At 39.0% G+C, this 19,850-nt stretch overlaps 1 protein-coding gene across 5 annotated transcripts in view; it reads right to left on the reverse strand.

Annotated features, from left to right (window-relative positions):
- The window catches only part of Ctnna2 (catenin alpha 2), a 1,018,271-nt gene that overhangs the window by 239,496 nt on the left and 758,925 nt on the right, over nt 1-19,850 (reverse strand). The gene's annotated exons all lie outside the window — the stretch shown is intronic.

Raw genomic sequence — 19,850 nt, forward strand, 5'->3', positions numbered from 1 at the left:
TACTAACATTAGATTGTAGAGGAAGCTATCTTGAACCCAACTGTGAGCATTGAGGAAAACACATCAATTAGTTTGTTGTGGCCACAGGTCCAGCAGGCAGAGAAACAACTTGAACTTGTTTAATTTTAAGGATATCTTTTAAAAAGTGAAAAAAGGCATTATAATTTCTTGCTTCCCGACTCAATTACAGGAGAAATATAAAGGTCAATCTTCTCCAAGTTCTCATAGACTTTTTTTCAGAAGACCAGACCAGTGTTCTTCATTCTTTCTAATGATAATTGAGGAGTCTATACATTATTTATAGACTTCTATAAAATAATCGTGTAAGCAGTAATCAGGAAGCAGAGATACAATGGATGGATACATTGAGCAACACCAACATTACTTCTTCCCACACTTTGCCCTGGGGTCCTCTATTACTGCAGCCTCACTGCCCAACCTCTGAAAGCTGTGACTTGGTGTCATTTCACTTTCCTTTTTAACAATTCTCACCTACTCTAAAGTTACTCATATATTTAGTCTGTTGTTTAATCACTTCTAAAATTGGAATGAAGCATTTTCATCATACTTCAATCTTCAAGGAGAATTAGAATTAACCACCCCAAGTCCAAAGAGTTCTGCTCTTGTTCAGTCATATACAGTGACAGCTCAAGTTCAAAATGGTGCAACCTGGCACAAAATGGTGGTGCCTGATAGATGCTCAGGTGATCCTGGTTGAAGTTTGAAGTATGGATTCCAGAGTCATGTTGGTTAACCACCGACAGTCAGGTATTTCTTGGGGAAACCATTCCTTTTACTTCCTCACTGAGTTGTTCCAAGGCCTTAGTGTGTGTGAATGGCAGTGCTTGTGAGTAATATGGAAACACAAAGGATAAAGATGCCATGGAAACACAGTCTGTTACAAGCACACAGGCCTTTAAACAAGACTTCATTTATTCATAAAGCAACTTTTCTGCAGGTATCTTAACTTTAAAATGAAACATGAAAAATAAATTAATGATGAATTTTTTCTGTCTTTGTGGACAGAGTAAATCTCAGACTTTAATAGGATACCCTGGCAGAACTGCAGCTGGCAAAGGTCCCTAAGTAGTTAAGGAATTATTTTTGACTTGGGAATGTCTAGCCCATAATTACATGATAGATTTAGTATCATTACAATTCTCCCTGCCCATCCCTACTTTATTGTATTTACTCATATAATTTCCAGTGAATATTTTATCATCAAAAAGGAAAAAATGATTAAAAATAAATATTCTCTTGGGAACTAATGACACAGGGACAGAACTGGAAGACATGGCACAGGCTGGGAAATAGCACTACTCAGGGAAGGAAGAGTCAGTGGTCAGTGGTCAGTGAGGGGCTGGTATCATAGCTCATCTGGCTGCCCTTAGAAAATATGGGTTTTCATATGCTGAAACAAGACGTTCAACAATTCATTCTTATTTTATATTTATTTTTAATATATATGCATATATTAAATATATAATTAACCATTTACATAATAATAATTAAATATTTAATTTAATTTAATTTAATATTTAAATAATAATATATTAAACATATATGCATATATAAATAATATATATGTTGGGTAGAGAATATATGCATGTGAGTGCATATATCTGCAGAAGCATTAGAAATGGTTGAGAACCACACAGGATTTCTAGAAACAAAGCTTACTTCCTCTGTAAGAGCAGTGTGTATTGTTAACTCCACATTATCTCCCTCGGTCCCAAATGGTCATTCTGATTGCAAAAAATGCATGTGGAAATGGAAGGATAAGAAAAGTGTGGTGGACATCAATGAAGGAGAGGGTCATTAACTCTCACTCCTCCCTGAGAAGCTATAGGCAGTTCATGGTTGCTGGGGGAGGGACAGTCTTCTCTCCAGCTGATGTAGACACTGGTAACTCGCCTTTGTTCAAGAAAACAACTCTTCATGTCACTGCTAGTTAAATGCAGCAAGCCATAAACAGAAGACAAAACGTTGATGTCACTGTGGCAGATCCTAATGTAAACATACTGATAACCACACAAGAAAACTGTCTACACTAAAGGAAACTTTGGGGATGTGCAGGCTAAGAGGAAACACCATGTGAGCACACATGAGCAGGCACAGTTCATGAGAGGCCACTGGATAAAGCAATGAGACTGGACTTCTAATGTCCAGATCTAAGGTTCTCAACCTTCCTAAAACTGACACTTTAATATAGTCCCTCATGTTGTAGTGACCCCAACCACAAAGTTAGTTCATTGTTAATTCATAATTAAAATTTTGCTATTGTTATGAATTATAAATATCTGATATGCAGGATATCTGATATGTGTTACATGTCAGAGTCACAACTCAAGGCTTAGAACCGCTGGTTTAAATAAATAAGAAAACATGTTGTAGTTGTTCAAATCACACAGCATGTTCAAATATGATTCCAGTGTATTCTAGCAGGTGAACACAGTAGTTTTAATGTTAAATTATCCACATAATATCAGACAGATTTGGAATAAATGCCAAACTAAAAACATGACATTTAAAAATTTAATTAGGCATGGTATCTAGTTTTATTTCTGTTGCTATGATAAAATGCACAATGTGCAGCTTTGAGGGGAAAGGGTTTATTTTACCTCACAATTGCAGGTTATAATCACTTTAGGGAAGTCCCTTTTGAAGGAGCTTAAAACAACTGGTCACTTGTATCCACAACTCATAACAGAGAGAATTGAATACATCTCCCTCTCTTGTTGCTTTGAGCTAGTGTTTACTCACAACCCTAAGGAATAATGCCACCCACAATGGGCTAGCTCTTTCTATATCCATTAACAATCAAGATAGTACAGCACAGACAAGCTCAAATACCAACCTTATCTAGATAATTCCTCATTAAGAATCTCTTATTAAGACAATTACAACTAATAACCATTCTTGGTAAAACTAAATACTAATTACAAAATTTTTAATTTCTGTTCACAGGGCATCTTCAGGGATACTGTTATTTAGCATGCTAGCTATTGTGATATTTGAATGCTCACTGATACTTTTGCATAATAAAAAGCAAGATTGAGTATTTACCTCAAATATTACTTACATATCATCAGCTCTTTTTTATTTAAAGCGTAATTTCAATTACAGCACACCAAGTTAAAGACACTGTCCCCATGCTCTGGCCCAGAGTATATTTCTCAGTGTTCACATGCACTGAGAGTATGGATAAGAGGAAGGTCTCTCCAGTGGTAGAATTAGAGAAACTTCCCATGATGTACATTTTGTTCCTATAATCTCAAAAAACAGAAAACCATGGAATACATGGTAAAAAAAAAAATCTGTTCTGTCAGTGCTTTGTGTATATGATTCTATGGAAGTCCAGTGGAAATCTTATGGATTATAGACTGAAGTGAGGAACAGGATCTGAGATTCTAGACTTATAATCAGCTTCAAGGTAAGACTGATACTGATGTCCTACGGCCACATTATGAACAATGAGCAAGGACTTATGCTTTCTGTATCCTTCATCTTCATGTCCTGGATAAAGTACAATTCTCTTATCGTGCTCTAGCATACTCACCTGCAAACACTGGCCCACCTTCTCAAGTGTGAGCAAATCGACTAAGAACCAGGGCCCCAGTACACATGCTCTTTTCCCTTTTAGAACTGTACTCATCTCAGGGTAGGCTGCTTTAGTTGTCAACTGCTGACCATTTCATGCTCACAGTGCATTGTCATTAATGATAAATATTAATATTATTACTATTGTTCTGGAGGTATCCAGGCAGTCCATTTCCAGCTGAAGGAAACATCTCTTAGCAAATAGTAAGTGTTGAGGCTCAGGCAAAGGCTATTAACCAAAGACACATTTCTTTTTAAGAAAGAAAATTAAGGCTACGAAGACAAGCTAAACGTAAGGCACACCAAAGAATTCCAAGTCAAATTGAACTCTTAACTAATAACCAATTATTGATCAGGAGTTTTGTCTGTCTGATGACTCCATTTAATAATGACTCGTGAACTTTTGTGGGGAATGAGATGTGTGTGAATGAGATGGATCTCTTCCCGAATTTCCTCTTCATAGGAGTATTTACCAGCATGCAGTCATCTACCCACCAGTTTCCCTACTCTTGCACTGGAAGCAGTTGTCTTCAGAAAGAAGGGAATGGCAAAATATGAACAAGGAGCAGTGCCCTTTCCTGGACATAGTTTCAGAAAACAAAGTCTTTATTTTTATTTTTACTTCAGTGCAAGTATTAAAGGTCACAGAAAATGACTTGACAGGATTTTATCACCAATGACCATGGAATAAAAATTGGTGGAGCCTTGATTAATACTATTCTCAGGGTAATTCTAATTAAGAAACAAAAGTTGGTCTGACAACAAGACTCAGTGGGTAAAAGCACTTGCTCTACAAGTTTGATAATATGAGTTTGAGCCGATGAACCTATAGGTGAAAGAGAAAACCAACTTCTAAGAACTGTCCTCTGACCTACACACACACACACACATACACATACACACACACACACACTATATATATATATATATATATATATATATATATATATATGAATTCACACACACTATGATATATGAATAAATAAGTCAATAAGAAATTTTGATTAAGAAACAAGTTTGTTTCTTGCATTATTTGGTTATTTGTTCATCTTAAACAATGTATTAAAATTAAGAATATTAATTAGACATAGTATCTAGTTTCATTTCTGTTGCTATGATAAAATGCACATCATTTATTATCATAATAGTATATTTATATAAATATAATGTATAAAATTACAATATAGATATGGGCTTCTAAGTATCCATAACTTGAATTTATAATAAATATATTTATTGATTATATTTATTGTCAACAGGGGGTTCTCAGATGGGGAGGGTTGGCAATGAATTGATGAGTCTTCTATATTATAATTGGATAAAAGTGTGACATACTATGTACTGAATGCAATACAGCATACTGCTCATTATAAAAAAATGTTCAAGGTATAATGTCAATAGGGAAGAGGTCGAAATTCCCTTTGTATTTTCCTTAGTAGGTACTTTGATCTTTGTAATCTCCATCCATGTAATATTCTCGTTTAAAGTAGAAGTGATGATTGCCTTTGAAATTCTGATCAGTCTCCACGTTGTCCCAGCATGCAAAGCAATCTGACACACAACTAAAAGTATGCCACAGGAGCTGCAGGCACTCTCAGTGTCTGAAAAATTGTCAATTCCCTTGATCAAAACAAAGTACTCCCTCTTTTGAAAGTCACTGGGAAAGAGATGGGTTGCAAATTACAGGAAGCTCTTTGTGGATGGATCCACACTTAACTCTCTCTCACACCTTCTGGAGAAACTGGTAATAGAATTTCCATTTTATGGAGGCACTTTGCAAGAGAGGCCAAAGAACTATTAGTTTTAACCCTTTCTTTATAGATTTACGTGTAGAATGTTGAGTCAAGAAAGCACTCACACAATGTCATTAATGCTTTTTTGCCCTCTTCAAAACTGAAGCGGCCAAGGTGCTGGTATGGAAGTCTTCACTACAAACTTTCTGTATGTAACTGGCCAAAGGGTGAACTGTTTTCTTTTTGATAAGGGCAAATTGGCACATTGGATAAGAAACAAAGGGTATGTATGGTGGGTCACACCCATAATCTCAAAGGCAGAGCCAGGGCTATGTAGAAAGACCCTGCTTCCAAAAAGAAAGGAAAGGAGAGGAGAAAAGAGGAGAGGAGAGGAGAGGAGAGGACAGGACAGGACAGGACAGGACAGGACAGGACAGGAGAGGACAGGAGAGGACAGGAGAGGAGAGGAAAGGTTAAATCAATGTGTATGTATATGTGTGTTTCTGCACTACTGAATAAGCCATAACCCCAGCCCTGTAACTGTGAAAAATCTTAGGTGTTAGGTAAGTAAGCCTGCCACGTGTGGATAAAAATTAACTTCAAAATGCTTTGCAACAAAAGGTGCTGCGTATTTCCTGTAGAAACTCTTCAGCCTATACAGAGGCTGAAGATGTAGAAGATGCTGTGACAACAGGTCTGTAGACTTGCCTGCAGACTAAGTTGTTTTTGTAAACTAAATCTATGACATGATTTAACCTATCAACAAATAACACTCAGATATAAAGAGGCTGTTTTGATCCCCACAAGCAAGTGTCTCAGAAAGACAAGTCTGTTCAAGTGTATGGCTTCAAGTATATGTTACACAGTACTTTAGAGAGAGGGAGGGAGAGGAAGAAGGGAGGGGAGAGAGAGAATGTGTGTGTCTAAGAGAGGGGGGGAGAAAAGAGAAGAGGAGAGGAGAGGAGGGCAGAAGAGGGGAGGGGAGAGGAGGGAAGGGGAGGGGAGGGGAGCAGAGGAGAGCGCAAATGTTCAATTTACATCCGAACTGGCACAGTCTCCACCTACCTAGTCTGCAACCACAACACCCAGCAGATGTTTGTCCATGTGTGAAAGATACCCACATATCCTCCTACCCCTTAGTGTCTACTGTAGAAGATGAAGTAGCCTCATGTCAATGCGGTTCATAAATGAGAGAGGAAAAACCTAATATAGGGAAGGGCAGACAAGGAATAAGGGCAATCCACATTCTTGAAGAAGATACTGTCAATACTGCCAGAGTTGTGGCAGGGGCTGAGAATCTTGCTGCCATGGCAATGAATAAATCTGAGAACTGAAGAAATCATATTGGAGGAATATGTGGAAAGGAGGGGCTGACTCAAGCTGAGAGGAAAACTCAAGCAGAGAGGGCAGAAAATGTGGTTGCCAAGAGCTCTCCCAAACAGTGTTCTGATTCCTAACTTAAACCCCTGACATGCCACGGCCCTGGGAGCAATTTACTCCTAATTGACTTCCCAGAATCTGGCTGACTTCTGCCACATTTCCCTGTGTTGCTCCAACTATGAGAAACCCTGCAAGTAGACATTTAATATTGCTATTTATATTCTCTTGTTTGTTTCAAAGGGATAAATATAATAGTCAATGAATTGTTTCCTCTCTTTCTTTCTTAAAACTACAAAAAGCTGTATTCTGAGGAAAGGCGATGAATCCATCTTATATCCTTACCACCATCATTACCACCACCAAGAACAGCACACACACACACACACACACCACATAAATACTATAGAAAAATCATTTATAGGACAACCTACAGATTAGGAAAGTCAGGTTCATTCTTTTAATCCTACAAGAATACATTTGAAAGAAATTAAGTTGTGATACTCCTATTGTTTTTGCATGAAAAAGAACAACTTGTCAACCTGTGCAAGTAATTAACAGTATTTTGATGACCACTGGAATTTGCTGAAAATATTGATGCAAGTCTCATATTCCTTGAGTGTGTGGCTTTCACACCTTACAGGAGCTCCAGAATGTTTGAAAAGGAATGGACAAGGATGACATTCTGGTTTTAAGGAGAACCAAGGGAACCTCTAGAAAGTCCAACTGTATTACAGTTTTACTTTTACTTTGTATTAACGACCAACATCATTTCTCCTAAGGACATTTATGTAGTATTTTACATATGATAAAGAGGAGATGTTCTTTAGATCTAATATTCCTCCACATAATCTCATACCTTAAATTGGCTTTGGGGGACAAAGTATCTTGTTAGAAATTGGAGAGAGTTCACTAAAGCATGTCATAACACCTGTCACTCACTGGCATTGTGTCCATTTACAAATAGGTACTGGTGATAAAGAAAGCATGGGTCCAGCAAGATGGCTCAGCCAGTTAAGCCCTTGATGCCAAGCCTGAAGGCCTGGGTTTGATCTACAAACACATTGTTAAAGAAAGAGAAAACCAATTCCATAATATTAACATCAAACCTCACAGGCATGCTATAGCATGCAAGAACATGCAAGCAACTGTGAGAAAGATACACACATATACATACATGCAAGGTGATATCAATTCACCTAAACTAATTATCTCAGACAACTGAACAGTATTTAATGTGTGAATTGTTATTTGTGTCTGAGATTGACCTTTGTTTTTTCATTGGCTCACATTCTTACACGGTGACAGAGACTGCAGAGTCAACACAGAACTCACTCAGATACCAAATTCTCAGCGCAAAGGAGATTTATTACCTTTGAGGGAAAAGCAGGGGTGGTGGCTGCCTCTGGATCAGACAAAGATAGAAATAGGTCTTTCGGCAGGAGCAGTTTTTAAGGAGACAAGCTGTATGCTAGGGTGAGTTGTTCCTGGTTGGACAGATTAGTCAGCGTAACCAAATAATGATGAATCTTGCATGCTGGACATTGGTGTTTTGATAGCTGGACTTTGGAGTTTCAGTCAGGCATAAGAAACTGGCCAAATAAGGGAACAGACCTTGGTGGCTAGCTTTAGAAATGTAATCTAATGGTTTAGCAAAGGAGAGGAAACAGAGAAAGGCAAGACCTGCGGGTGTCATGTTTAAATGTTTGGCTTCCTAGAGAGCCCTTTAAAGGCCAAAGGAGATTCAAAGTACTTACACCTGTCAGTCATGGACCAAAGTCATGGCTTATATAAAGGGTGATAAATCCATATTTTCAGTACTTTGGTGGTCCAGGGCAACATGGGTCCCCCCCCCAAAAAAATCCTAAATATCACTTTCACTTAAGACCAGTACGGTATCAACCACTATAGTGAACCACTCTCCTTGTAACCTCCAAATAGCTTAGACCAAGGTAATTATGTCTTTCTTCCTTGTTATAATTAATTTTTAATTTTACTTTGATTTGTGTTTTGTCTGCATGTATATCTGTGTGAGGGCCCTAGATGTGGAAATACAGACAGGCATGAGATGCCCCCTGGGTGCTGGGGAGTGAACCTGGGTCCTCTGGAGGAACAGTCAGTGCTCTTAATTGCTGAACTATAACCACAGCCTGTATTTGTTTCTTCCTTTGTTCTGGAATCTGAAACCTTGACTCACATAGTGACCAAGATAAGTGAATCAAAACTCCATGTTTTATGTAAAATCTGAAGGTGAAAGGTTAATGTGATGGGTTCATTCACAATTCATTACAGGGTCGCAGAAATCCCAGGTTCCAGGTCCAAAGGAGCCAGTATTGTGTTTTAAGTTAAGGGTTGAAAGAGCTTGTTCACTGAGTCACAATCTTGCCATGAAACCTCCATGAAGTTGGTGTCTACCTTTTCCTAAATTTAATGGAGTCAGGGTAATCTAAAAAGATTTTAGTTCAAAAAATACCATCCCAAATCACCAGCCTTCCAAACTATGGCTCCAGGCTGGCTACAGGGCTTTCCGAAATAAAAGCACTTATAGGTAGCAAAAATTGAATACAGGAACATTGAAGAGTGTTTTTACCTAGGCAATTAAAATTTCCCTGTTCTTAAGCAAAACACACCAGTTTTAATTAGGTACAGTTTTTTTTTTCAATTTTCCTTTGAAGGGGTATGACCTTAATCTGATAAGCTTATGCTCTAAGATAGATTTCAAAGTTAGAAGAACAATGTCTAGGTACATGTTAACAATTGCAGTAAACAGAAGAATACAAAGATATGTACACACATCTAGTTTCTAAATGGTATAATGGCAAAAGTATTTATTTGTTCAAGAAAAGGTCAAAAAAATACTTTACTACTTGTCTGCAGCAAAGACAATGAACATAACCTTTTAATGTCTGATCTGGCCACATCGCTCTGAAAGCCCAGACAGCAGGTACCTAGGAACCTTTCTAATACATCTCACCTTTTTGTTCACTTTGGAGAAGCTAGGCTAAAATCATATTGCCTTTATGCTGGCTATTGTGGAGACTTACATGGTTCAGGAGAAAATATATACCTTTTTAAATTATTTTTCTTTCTTTTTCTATTTTAAATTGTTTTTTTTTATTCCATATATTCTTTATTTACATTTCAAGTGAGTTTCCCTTTCCTGGGTCCCCCCTCCCCGAAAGTCCCATAAGCCCTCTTCCCTCCCCCTGTTCCACAATCCACCCCTTCCCACGTCCCTGTCCTGGTATTCCCTGATACTGCTGCACTGAGCTTTTCCAGGACTGGGGGTCTTCCTTCTTCTTGGGCATCATTCAATATGTGCATAGCGTCTTGGGTATTCCAAGCTTCTAGGCTAATATCCATTTATCAGTGAGTGCATACCATGAGTGTTTTTTTGAGACTGGGTTACCTCACTTAGGATGATGTTCTCCAGTTCCATCCATTTGTCTAAGAATTTCATGAATTCATTGTTTCTAATGGCTGAATAGTACTCCATTGTGTATATATACCACATTTTCTATGAAAATGTATATCTAATAAATTAAAGGGTGATATAGAGAGAAATCAAGAGGACATGTGGAGGTGCCGAAGAGGCTGCCTCAGGTACCCCAAACCTGTCTTTAGTGCTCATCTACCATCTGGTGACTTTGGATCTAACCTTAGTTTCCTTGAGCTTCTTATCTGAAAATCTATGATATGTTTTACTAAATCTCATAAAGAGATGATACATGAATTTTGTTCAACAATATCATAGGGCATGAGCTAAAGAGTTGTTTGACTAACTTCTCCTTAGATGCAGGCAACATAATTACATAATCTTTTCTAGGTGAATACTCATAAGCATATTTAACTATTGGGATAAAACTTCAGCAGTTGATTGAGGTGGAACTAGTATTTGTATAAATGGCAGAAAACTAAATTACCATGGAAACTCAGGGTTGATTCCTCTTAAGAACATTATTTTAAAATTGACTTATATAATCAAGGCTCTCAAGTTTATATTTTGGCCATGTTATGAAGAGTTAAATTGAGTCTGGAAGAATGTATGAGCATGGTCACTCAACAGTTGCAGTAGAATCCTGAGGTGGAAACTATTCTTGGGTTGTATTGTTTAAAAATCATTAAGAAATCAAAGCAGATTTGAGTCAGGAAGACTATGCAACTGAAAATTTGTGGTATTAATGTATGAGCTTATCTTGTGACCCCACACCAACACATTTAAACAGCATTGATGATTTAGTGCACTAGAGTTGGCAATAATTATCCTGCAAGAGTTTGTAGTACTTCAAGAAATAAATGTACAGCTCTTCTGTGTGATATGATTGAGAGAGAAGCTCTCTAACGGCACCAATCCAGGAGCTCACGTTACATTTTTGAGCAATGACTTTTGGAACCAGACACTTTATAAAAATTGGCACGGTAGATTCAGCTATGTGCTGTATAATAAGGAATCATTAGATCACACACAGGGATAGGATAAAATTTTGGCTAAAAGATGCACTAGAATCTGTGACTTGGGACACTCAAGGCATTTGTCTTGTTATGACACTGAACTAGCTATGTTTGTATGTTTGTTGTTAGTGTATCTATATATGTGTAAGTTCATATGTGTGTATCTGTATATATACATATATTTGTGAATGCATATGGTGAACAGTAGTCAGCCTTGACAACAAGGTAGTGTTTAGGAGTTAAGAAATCTTAGGAGAAAGAGTGATATTGGTTTAAATATGTCTGTCAATATAAATATTATTTAAGTATACATCATGATTGAGCTCAACAAAACAGCTCCTCAGAGACTTTCAGTATTTGTGGGTTTTCTGCAGTCTATCATGTGAGATCCCTCAGGTCTGATTGAGTGGATTGGCTCAATCAGGCATGTGAGGTCTGAGCATAGGGGCATGCCGATGCCCAACTGATGCTCTGAAAACTGCAGATCCAGTCTCTCCACGTAGTGTCTGATTCATCATTTTTTGGTTTTCTCTTTGGCTCAGTTGAATTGAGACCCTAATATTTATAGAGACCTCTTGCCTTTCTTTAAACTCAAGATACAGGTTTTCAGGGCCATGCCTATCAGACTGCTGTGGTCAGAGTCCGCTGAGAAACGGATAGCCCATGCTTTTTCAAATTTCTACCTGATTGTATTACCACAGACTGTCTGGACACGGAGCCCACCCAAACTTTTTCTGACACACATCCTCATATCAAATGCTAATCCTTTAGCTCAACTTCAGAAACACTCTGCAAACCCACCGTTTCCTCACACCTCCTCCGCTGCAGTTCCAGCCATGATACTAATCCACATGACCAGTGAGACAGCATCCTGCATGGTCTTTTCACTTCCACTTTCCCTATCCTAGGCTATCTATAGTCTATAGAGATGAGAGGACCTTAAAGATCAGTTGCTATTTACAAAACATGATCCTCATATGAATTCTGATCTGCTACAACATGTCTCACACCAGATATGTGGGAGGACCATGAGTCAACTAATGAGAGCTGACACAGGATGTAGGCCATCCCAAAAGTATAAACAGCCATGTAATCTGTTCTGTAGCTTTATTCCTGGCAAGCAGTCACACTTGTGTCATTTTGTATAGATATGACCTTGACATCAGAGGTGAGGAATTTCTCCTTCCGCTGCTGTCAGCTAACCTGGGAAGGTCAGTGTGCACTCACCTGTGGCCCATGTGCCAGTCTGAGTGTGTGCCTGCTATGTACAGGTGTGAGCCTGGACGAGCTTCTATCACAGGCCTGCCTGGATGTCTAATCTGACTGCGAGTCCTCAAACTTTTTACAGCCTTCAGGCCTTCTGTGACAATTCCCAGTTCCTAGCATTAGATATTGGACCACACTTACACAGTTCAGCATTACAAATGACACACTTACACCTTGCCTCACCTTTTCCAAAAGAATGCATAGCCTAGGACACTCGTCTCAGTTTTCATTTTTCCTTTCCTCCCCACACCACACCTATGAATATTCAGGTCAGTTTATAAACCCTGTCTTCCCTTCAGCTGCATCTGATGACCCAATCTCTGTGGCTTCAATCCTTCCCCTAGATTCTTAGAAAATGTAAAGTTAAGTTTGAGGAGGTTTTGCTTGTTTGTTTGTTTTGCCTTTGAGATGTGACCTCATATCTTTCACTCTCCACCCTGGCCTCAAACAGGATGTGGAGCAAACGTTACTCTTCAACCCCTGATCTTCCTGTGTCCATCTCCTATATGCTGGGATTACAGGTGTGTGCCACCATGCCTGGCTTTGTCCAGAGTTAAGCTGCCAGCTAATGGATCAGCTCACACCTCAGCTCAGGGAAACTTTCTCATACACTGTCAATGAACTCAGAATAATCCTTCTGTGAAAACATTTACTCAGGACATTTACACAAGCACCCTGTAGCTTTATGGATGGTCCTTGGAGCAATTATGCAGTCCAAAATATGTCTGTCACTTCCAACCCTTGAATCTTTGCCAGAATAAAAAGCACATCATCACTTCGGGGCATGTTCATACAGTGTGCGCAGTTAAGATCATGGGATGGAGAACTGAGGCAACCTTGTCTCACCCCTCATCCCCCAGGCTTGTATGATGCCCTCGGCAGAGAGAACCAGCATCTTCTTTCACTGTCAGTGTAATGGAGGCTGAAAAGTCTATTTGTAAGATGGAGAACTAGGAAGGAAGGATGGTGGAGTTCAGACATCACCTTTGCAACTGCCTGAGAGTAACTCAAAAATCAAGCATCAGAGAGGCAGTGCAGCAAGTGCTTTCTACTCAGAGAAGGCAGCAGTTCTCCACAGACTTGAGATTCTCCTTGGTAGTAAATCAGAGCATTAAATAGGCACACTGCTTCTTTACTGTTGATCCCTAAGGTGACCCTTAGCATCCTGCAGACATACTATTAAGATACATTACCTCAGGGGCCAGCCAGCTAGCAACATTGCTAACTGCACTTATTATTTTATTCTTTCTTTGGGCACCATCTATTTATTGAATTCTTGCTAGAGGTAGGCACTCAGCTAGGTGCTCGGGTGTTGTTAGGAATCAATTAGGCATGGTCCTTTCCCTAAGGGAATTGGTAAACTAGCAGGAGCCCTATCATATAGCTGTTGAGCTGTCTGGGTATGATTCCAAAGTAAATGGGATACCAGGAAAGTGAGAAATGCAAGGAGCTGACCCCACCCCAGGACACACTCAGAAAGCAGAACAATAGGTAGAAATGAGAATGAGGGGAAAGTGAGACAGAGGGCCCAGAGTAAAGAGTGAGAAGAAACACAGGATTTCAACAAAGCAAAGACATGATATGGTTGATGCCTGAAAAATGGAGCTATCAAACAAGGGGACCTGAGGGCTGGGGTGGAGGCGGGGTGTGTGTGTGTTTGTGTGTGTGTGTGTGTGTGTGTGTGTGTGTGTGTCAAACAAGCCACAAAGATCTTGATAAAACGTTGGCTTTGGGGCCAGAGAGATGGTTTAGTGAGTAAAAGCCCTTGGTCTTCTTGGAGGCACATGATACAAATAAACTCATAAGGCTCTCATATCTAAACATGGATAAAAAATGTTGATCCTTTGTGTGTTTGTGTGTATGTATTTATTCCGTGTGTGTGTGTGTGTGTGTGTGTGTGTGTGTGTGTGTGCACTTCTCAGTGAGTGCACATGTAGGAGCCAGAGGTCTGTACAAGACTTCATTCTCTGTTGTACTCTATATTTCTTCAAGGTGAGCTCTCTCACAGAACCTGATGCTTGCTCTCCTCCGCTGGACTGACCGGCCAGCATGCCCCTGGGAACGGTCGGTCACTCGAGCCCATCATCATCACTGGGGTTAAACACAACACCCAGCGTTTATATGTGTGCTGAGGACTTGAACTGCACTCCTTTACCCCCTGAGCTATCTGCCCATTCCAAAGAAAAACAGGCAGCTTTTCCAGAATCCCAGACAAGCAAAGCAATCAGTCTGATTGAGATACTCTGGAACCAGCTCACTCTAACTGCTGCATACAAAACAGACTGGAGGGTCCATCCAGGCAAAGGAGAAGGGCCCAACCAGAGCCTCGGCAGCGTCCTGCAGGACAGAGCACGAGGCTCTCTTTACCAGTGAATATGGGGAGATGGAATGTTAGGCAAGTCGACACAGCAGCCACGCAATGAGAGAAGTGAGTGCGGAGGAGGCTCGAGACAGCTGGACTGGCTTTTTACATTTCATTTTCAAAATGAGTTTGTATTCTCATCGCTGCCATGCAGATTTTGCCCCCAATCTCCATCCTCCACCACCCCGTAGCACATTACTTTGGTATTGAGTTGCCATAATTTGCATTCCGTTTCTGCAAACCTCCGTTCAATGTGCTTGGAAACGAGGTCCAACAGGTGTCCTCTGATCAGCTGTGCACATCCCTCGTCAGCCCTCCCTGGGGTCCTGGGTTAACCCACAGAGGGTCTGGATATTAGGGATCAGGGGAACATACCAATATTCACTTATTTAGTCACGCTGAGATATCCTGCAGTAGCTTCACTAAAAATCAGAAAACAGCTCGTCTGACCTGCTGAATTTCTCCAGTCATAAGATCCAAGTGGATGCTCATCTACATTTTTGTAAAATGCTATAAATGCTATTAATTTAATAAAAAATTAAAAGTTTCCAAGATGACCCTTCTTAACTCAATTACAAAAATAGCCAAAAATGCTTCCTATTCATATTTTACTGATATTAGGTATTCTAAATGATTGTAAAGGATTTTCTAAGTGTGTGATATGTTGTGACAAACCTGATTCAATAACATCAATTTCTGGACTGGCAAGATGGATTAGTGGGTGGAAGTGCTTGCAGTCTAACCTGAGGAACTGAATTCACTCTCCAGAGCCTACATGGTTGATGAAAAGTAACTCCACAAGCTTTTCACCCAGTATGTGCATATCCTGCCATGCACACTGTACACACATACACACACACACACACACACACACACACACACACACACACTAAGTGAATGTAATAAAATAGAAATAAGTATATTCTAAAATCATCTTTAAATGCACTCATGTCTGTGAAAACCATATGCTAAACTAAAGTACCAACCAATATTTTTACTTACAAACAGGTGGGAAATTCAGTAGACCTAAAATCCAAAGTCAGGAAATGCTAAAGGACTGAAATTATTGTCATGGAACTAAGTGAGGAAAGGGGCTCTTACCTTTGCTGTCAACAGGGCCCTTTAACATTTTAAAAACTTGATGTCCCTTCTAGTTGCTACTCTGCTGCCCCAGGGTGGCGTGTCCACTAGAGGCCATGTGCACACACAGAGAGAGGAGGCTTCAGATGAAAGAACCGAAGAAGCACAGGGACCTCTCAGCTGATAAGCGTGGCTCGGGCAGAGCTAACCTTACATATTTGACCTGCTGGAGATGCCTAAATATAAAATCCCTACATAAATTCACCTTACACGTGCATTCGCTTGAAATGTGCAAAACCTTTGCTGCCAGTAAATATATAGATCTCTGGCTTAAACTCTTGACAATAGCAGCAGCAACAACCAAAATTAACTCAATCTTATTTAAATCATTTCACTCCTGGATTTCCACATATGGACATACTAGAGTTGTCCTTATGGCCCCATGTCCCAACTGGGAAAAAATTATAGAAAGAAAATGCAAAACAAATTAATTTGCCTAGCATGGTGAGATACATCTGCCATCCATCTCAATATTCTGGATACAGGTGCTAGTGACGTTTGAAGCCAGACTGGCTGACATAATGAACCCCTGTTTCGGTAACAACAACAGTGAGAATGTTTTCTAGACAGTATGCTAGAAACAGAAGTCAGAGTGATACGCTGAAAGGAGACGCTCACTGAGAAAAGCCTGTCTCTCCTCATGTCACACAGCTCATCTTCCTGATATCTGTTCATTCTCAGAAGGGGGCAAGGCGTTCTGACGGGAATATCTCTGGGGGGTTGGATGTGGAGAAGATAGGAGATAGATTTCATTAGCAAGGTGAGGACTTAAAAAAGAAAAAATAGTATTGTATGTCACACACTTGTAATAAAGTTTATGTCTGTAAGTTAAATGCAAATAATCAGTTCCTAAAAGCAAGAGAACATCATACTAAGTGAGGTAACCCAGACTCAAAAGGTGAATCATGGTATGCACTCACTAATAAGTGGATATTAACCTAGAAAACTGGAATACCCAAAACATAATCCACATATCAAATGAGGTACAAGAAGAAAGGAGGAGTGGCCCCTGGTTCTGGAAAGACTCAGTGAAGCAGTATTCAGCAAAACCAGAACGGGGAAGTGGGAAGGGGTGGGTGGGAGGACAGGGGGAGAGAAGGGGGCTTACGGGACTTTCAGGGAGTGGGGGGCTAGAAAAGGGTAAATCATTTGAAATGTAAATAAAAAATATATCGAATTAAAAAAAAGAAAATGGAAGGACGCATAAAAAAAAAAGCAACATAACAAAACTAAGCCAAACAGAAAACAAAACCATTAGTCTTTTAAAATAAAAAAATTCTCAAAACCCCAGGTTTACATTTCTTTACTAGGGAATTTCTCAAAATGTTTTTAACGAAAATATTAAAAATGACTGTGTGCGTGTCTGTGTCTGTGTGTGTGTGTGTGCATGTGTCTTTGTTTGTATATCTTTATAATTGTTATATATATGTATAAATATATGTATATATAACATATATAATTATTATATTTATATCAAACACAATAAATTAAATGTAATATAAAATGTGATAAATTTTACAAGTATAGAAGAATTTTATATACTTTTTATTTTGGACAATTTTAAATTGTATATATATTTGCATGTGTCCATTTGCATGTACCTGTGAGTATAAGCACATATATACATGTATGTACATGTATAAACAAGCCAGGAGGCAACATTTGGTATGGCTTTTCCTCAGTCACTTCCTATTTTATTTTTTGAGACAGACAAACTCGATATGATGAGACTGGCTGCCTGATCCTCCAACCTCAGGATTACAGGCACAAGCTACCTGTCTTCTCTAAGTATATGCCAGGGATCAAACTCAAGTCCTCAAGCCTGCCTACAAAATTGGGCATTGATCAGACTACATTTATAACATTAATAGATATAATAGATATTAGATTAGAGAGCTAGATAGATATACATATACATATATTTCTCTTAAGAAATGAGTAATTCAAATACTTGACCTATCTTCAAATAATATTATTCAAGGTCAACTAGAGAATATTCTTTATATGAGACTTAGATACAGTACACATTTATGTTAGAACCACATTGTATTAGAGCTTGGGCCAACACAATAATAATGCAAAGCAGAAAAACCAAGAATTAATAGAGAAGTAATGTCACTGTCATAATTTATAGGTAAGTGATTTTGTACACTGGGTTCTGAAAGATTAGAAACTTATAGAATTAGCAAATGAATGTAAAAGGGTCAGTGAACATAAAATCAGTATGTCATATAAAAATATAAACAAGGAAATTAAGAAGTTTCTAGATTCATAAAAGATCATTTTTCAAAGTAGAAACGAAGCCCACAAAGCCTATGAATTGCTTTGTTTCAGTCCTCACACTCGTCCCTGGTCCCACTTGGATACTTCTCCCACTTGTAAGATGCTGCTGGCTACAGGGACCACCATGGTCAGTGAGGAGAACAACTGAAGCAGAGCCAGCAGCCAGGTACCCAAGTACCCGTCACAAGTAGGGCACAAACAGAGCAGCTAGATTCATCCATGGTGAACACAATACTAGGAAGGGAAAATTGTGAATGTGGTCTATCATGAGAGAAGGAATAATAATTAGAAAAGACAGATCATGCATGCTGGCCTCATGTTTACTGAATGTCACATCTGAATTTCAGAAGTACGTTACAAATGGGGCTATGCACAGAATTAATGACATATCGACCATACTGAATGCGCAAAACACTGAGGCTTTTCATTGTACACTGGCAAGTCGTATATTCTATACATTCTACAACCATTTATAGAAACTACAGTAGGAAGGTATTTCTATATGTTCATACTATTTCATTTCGTATGACTATTTAAATCCATACAGCATTCTTTCAGTGATCATGTTTTCTTCTCCTTTTTCCATTTCCCCTACCCCACTCAATTCTCAAACATTTTCTCCATCATCGGAGATTGTTCAATATTACTGGATGTAAGTTTGGACTTATGATGAAACTCCCACAGATTTCTCTACCTCATAAAATGTATTTCTGATCCTGAACTTACATTAGTACTGGCTCCAAGATCTTCCAGTACACAGTATCTAAACAGCTATTCAGGGAAAAAATGGTTGGTCTCTTTTCATTTCAGCTTGCATTGAAATGAATACCCATTCAATGTTTTATTCCTATTATGAATCAAAGAGTAGATGCTCTTCAGTGGTAGTGGCAGACGTGCTGAATACTCATGATCTGTAAGTTCTGAGCTGGTGCTTGTAACCACTTCAGACTTCCTAGGACCATCATCCCTCTGAGACTATTCACACATTTTCTGATTACGATCCCAGGTTGTTGTCCGTTTTGTTGGTTTGTTTGTTTGTTTGTTTGTTTAAACCATATCACTAATTCTGTTTTGTCCAAAATACAGCCACTCACAGCCTAAATACAGGCAGCCTGGCTCTTATTTCCCTTCTGGATATTGTTCAATATTACTGGATGTACGTTTGGACTTATGATGAAACTCCCACAGATTTCTCTACCTCATAAAATGTATTTCTGATCCTGAACTTACATTAGTACTGGCCCCAAGATCTTCCAGTACACAGTATCTAAACAGCTATCCAGGAAAAAAAAATGCATTTTTCTCTATAAATTCACTCTGTGGCTAGTGTTGTGAACTCGTCCTCCACACACACCCCTGGTTAGCATGACATACTCATTTCTATCTTGAAATCAGAGCTGTTGTGATTAGCCTCACAAAATCCTTGTTTAAGATTAGAACTTTGGACATTCCTTCGTAGAAGGTGAGGGTAGGAGGGTCCTTAGAACCTCATCTGAATGTTCAGAAACTCCTTCTCTCTGACCTCTTTGAGCTTTGTATAATCCTGTCCTAGTTCCTGTGGTCTCTGGATGTGCTGAAGAATATAAGAGGTCAAAGTTTCTGAGGTCCTTGACCATGCTGGAATCAGCATATTAGTG

Source organism: Apodemus sylvaticus, chromosome 2 (genome assembly GCF_947179515.1).
Source record: "Apodemus sylvaticus chromosome 2, mApoSyl1.1, whole genome shotgun sequence".
Taxonomy (NCBI): domain Eukaryota; kingdom Metazoa; phylum Chordata; class Mammalia; order Rodentia; family Muridae; genus Apodemus; species Apodemus sylvaticus.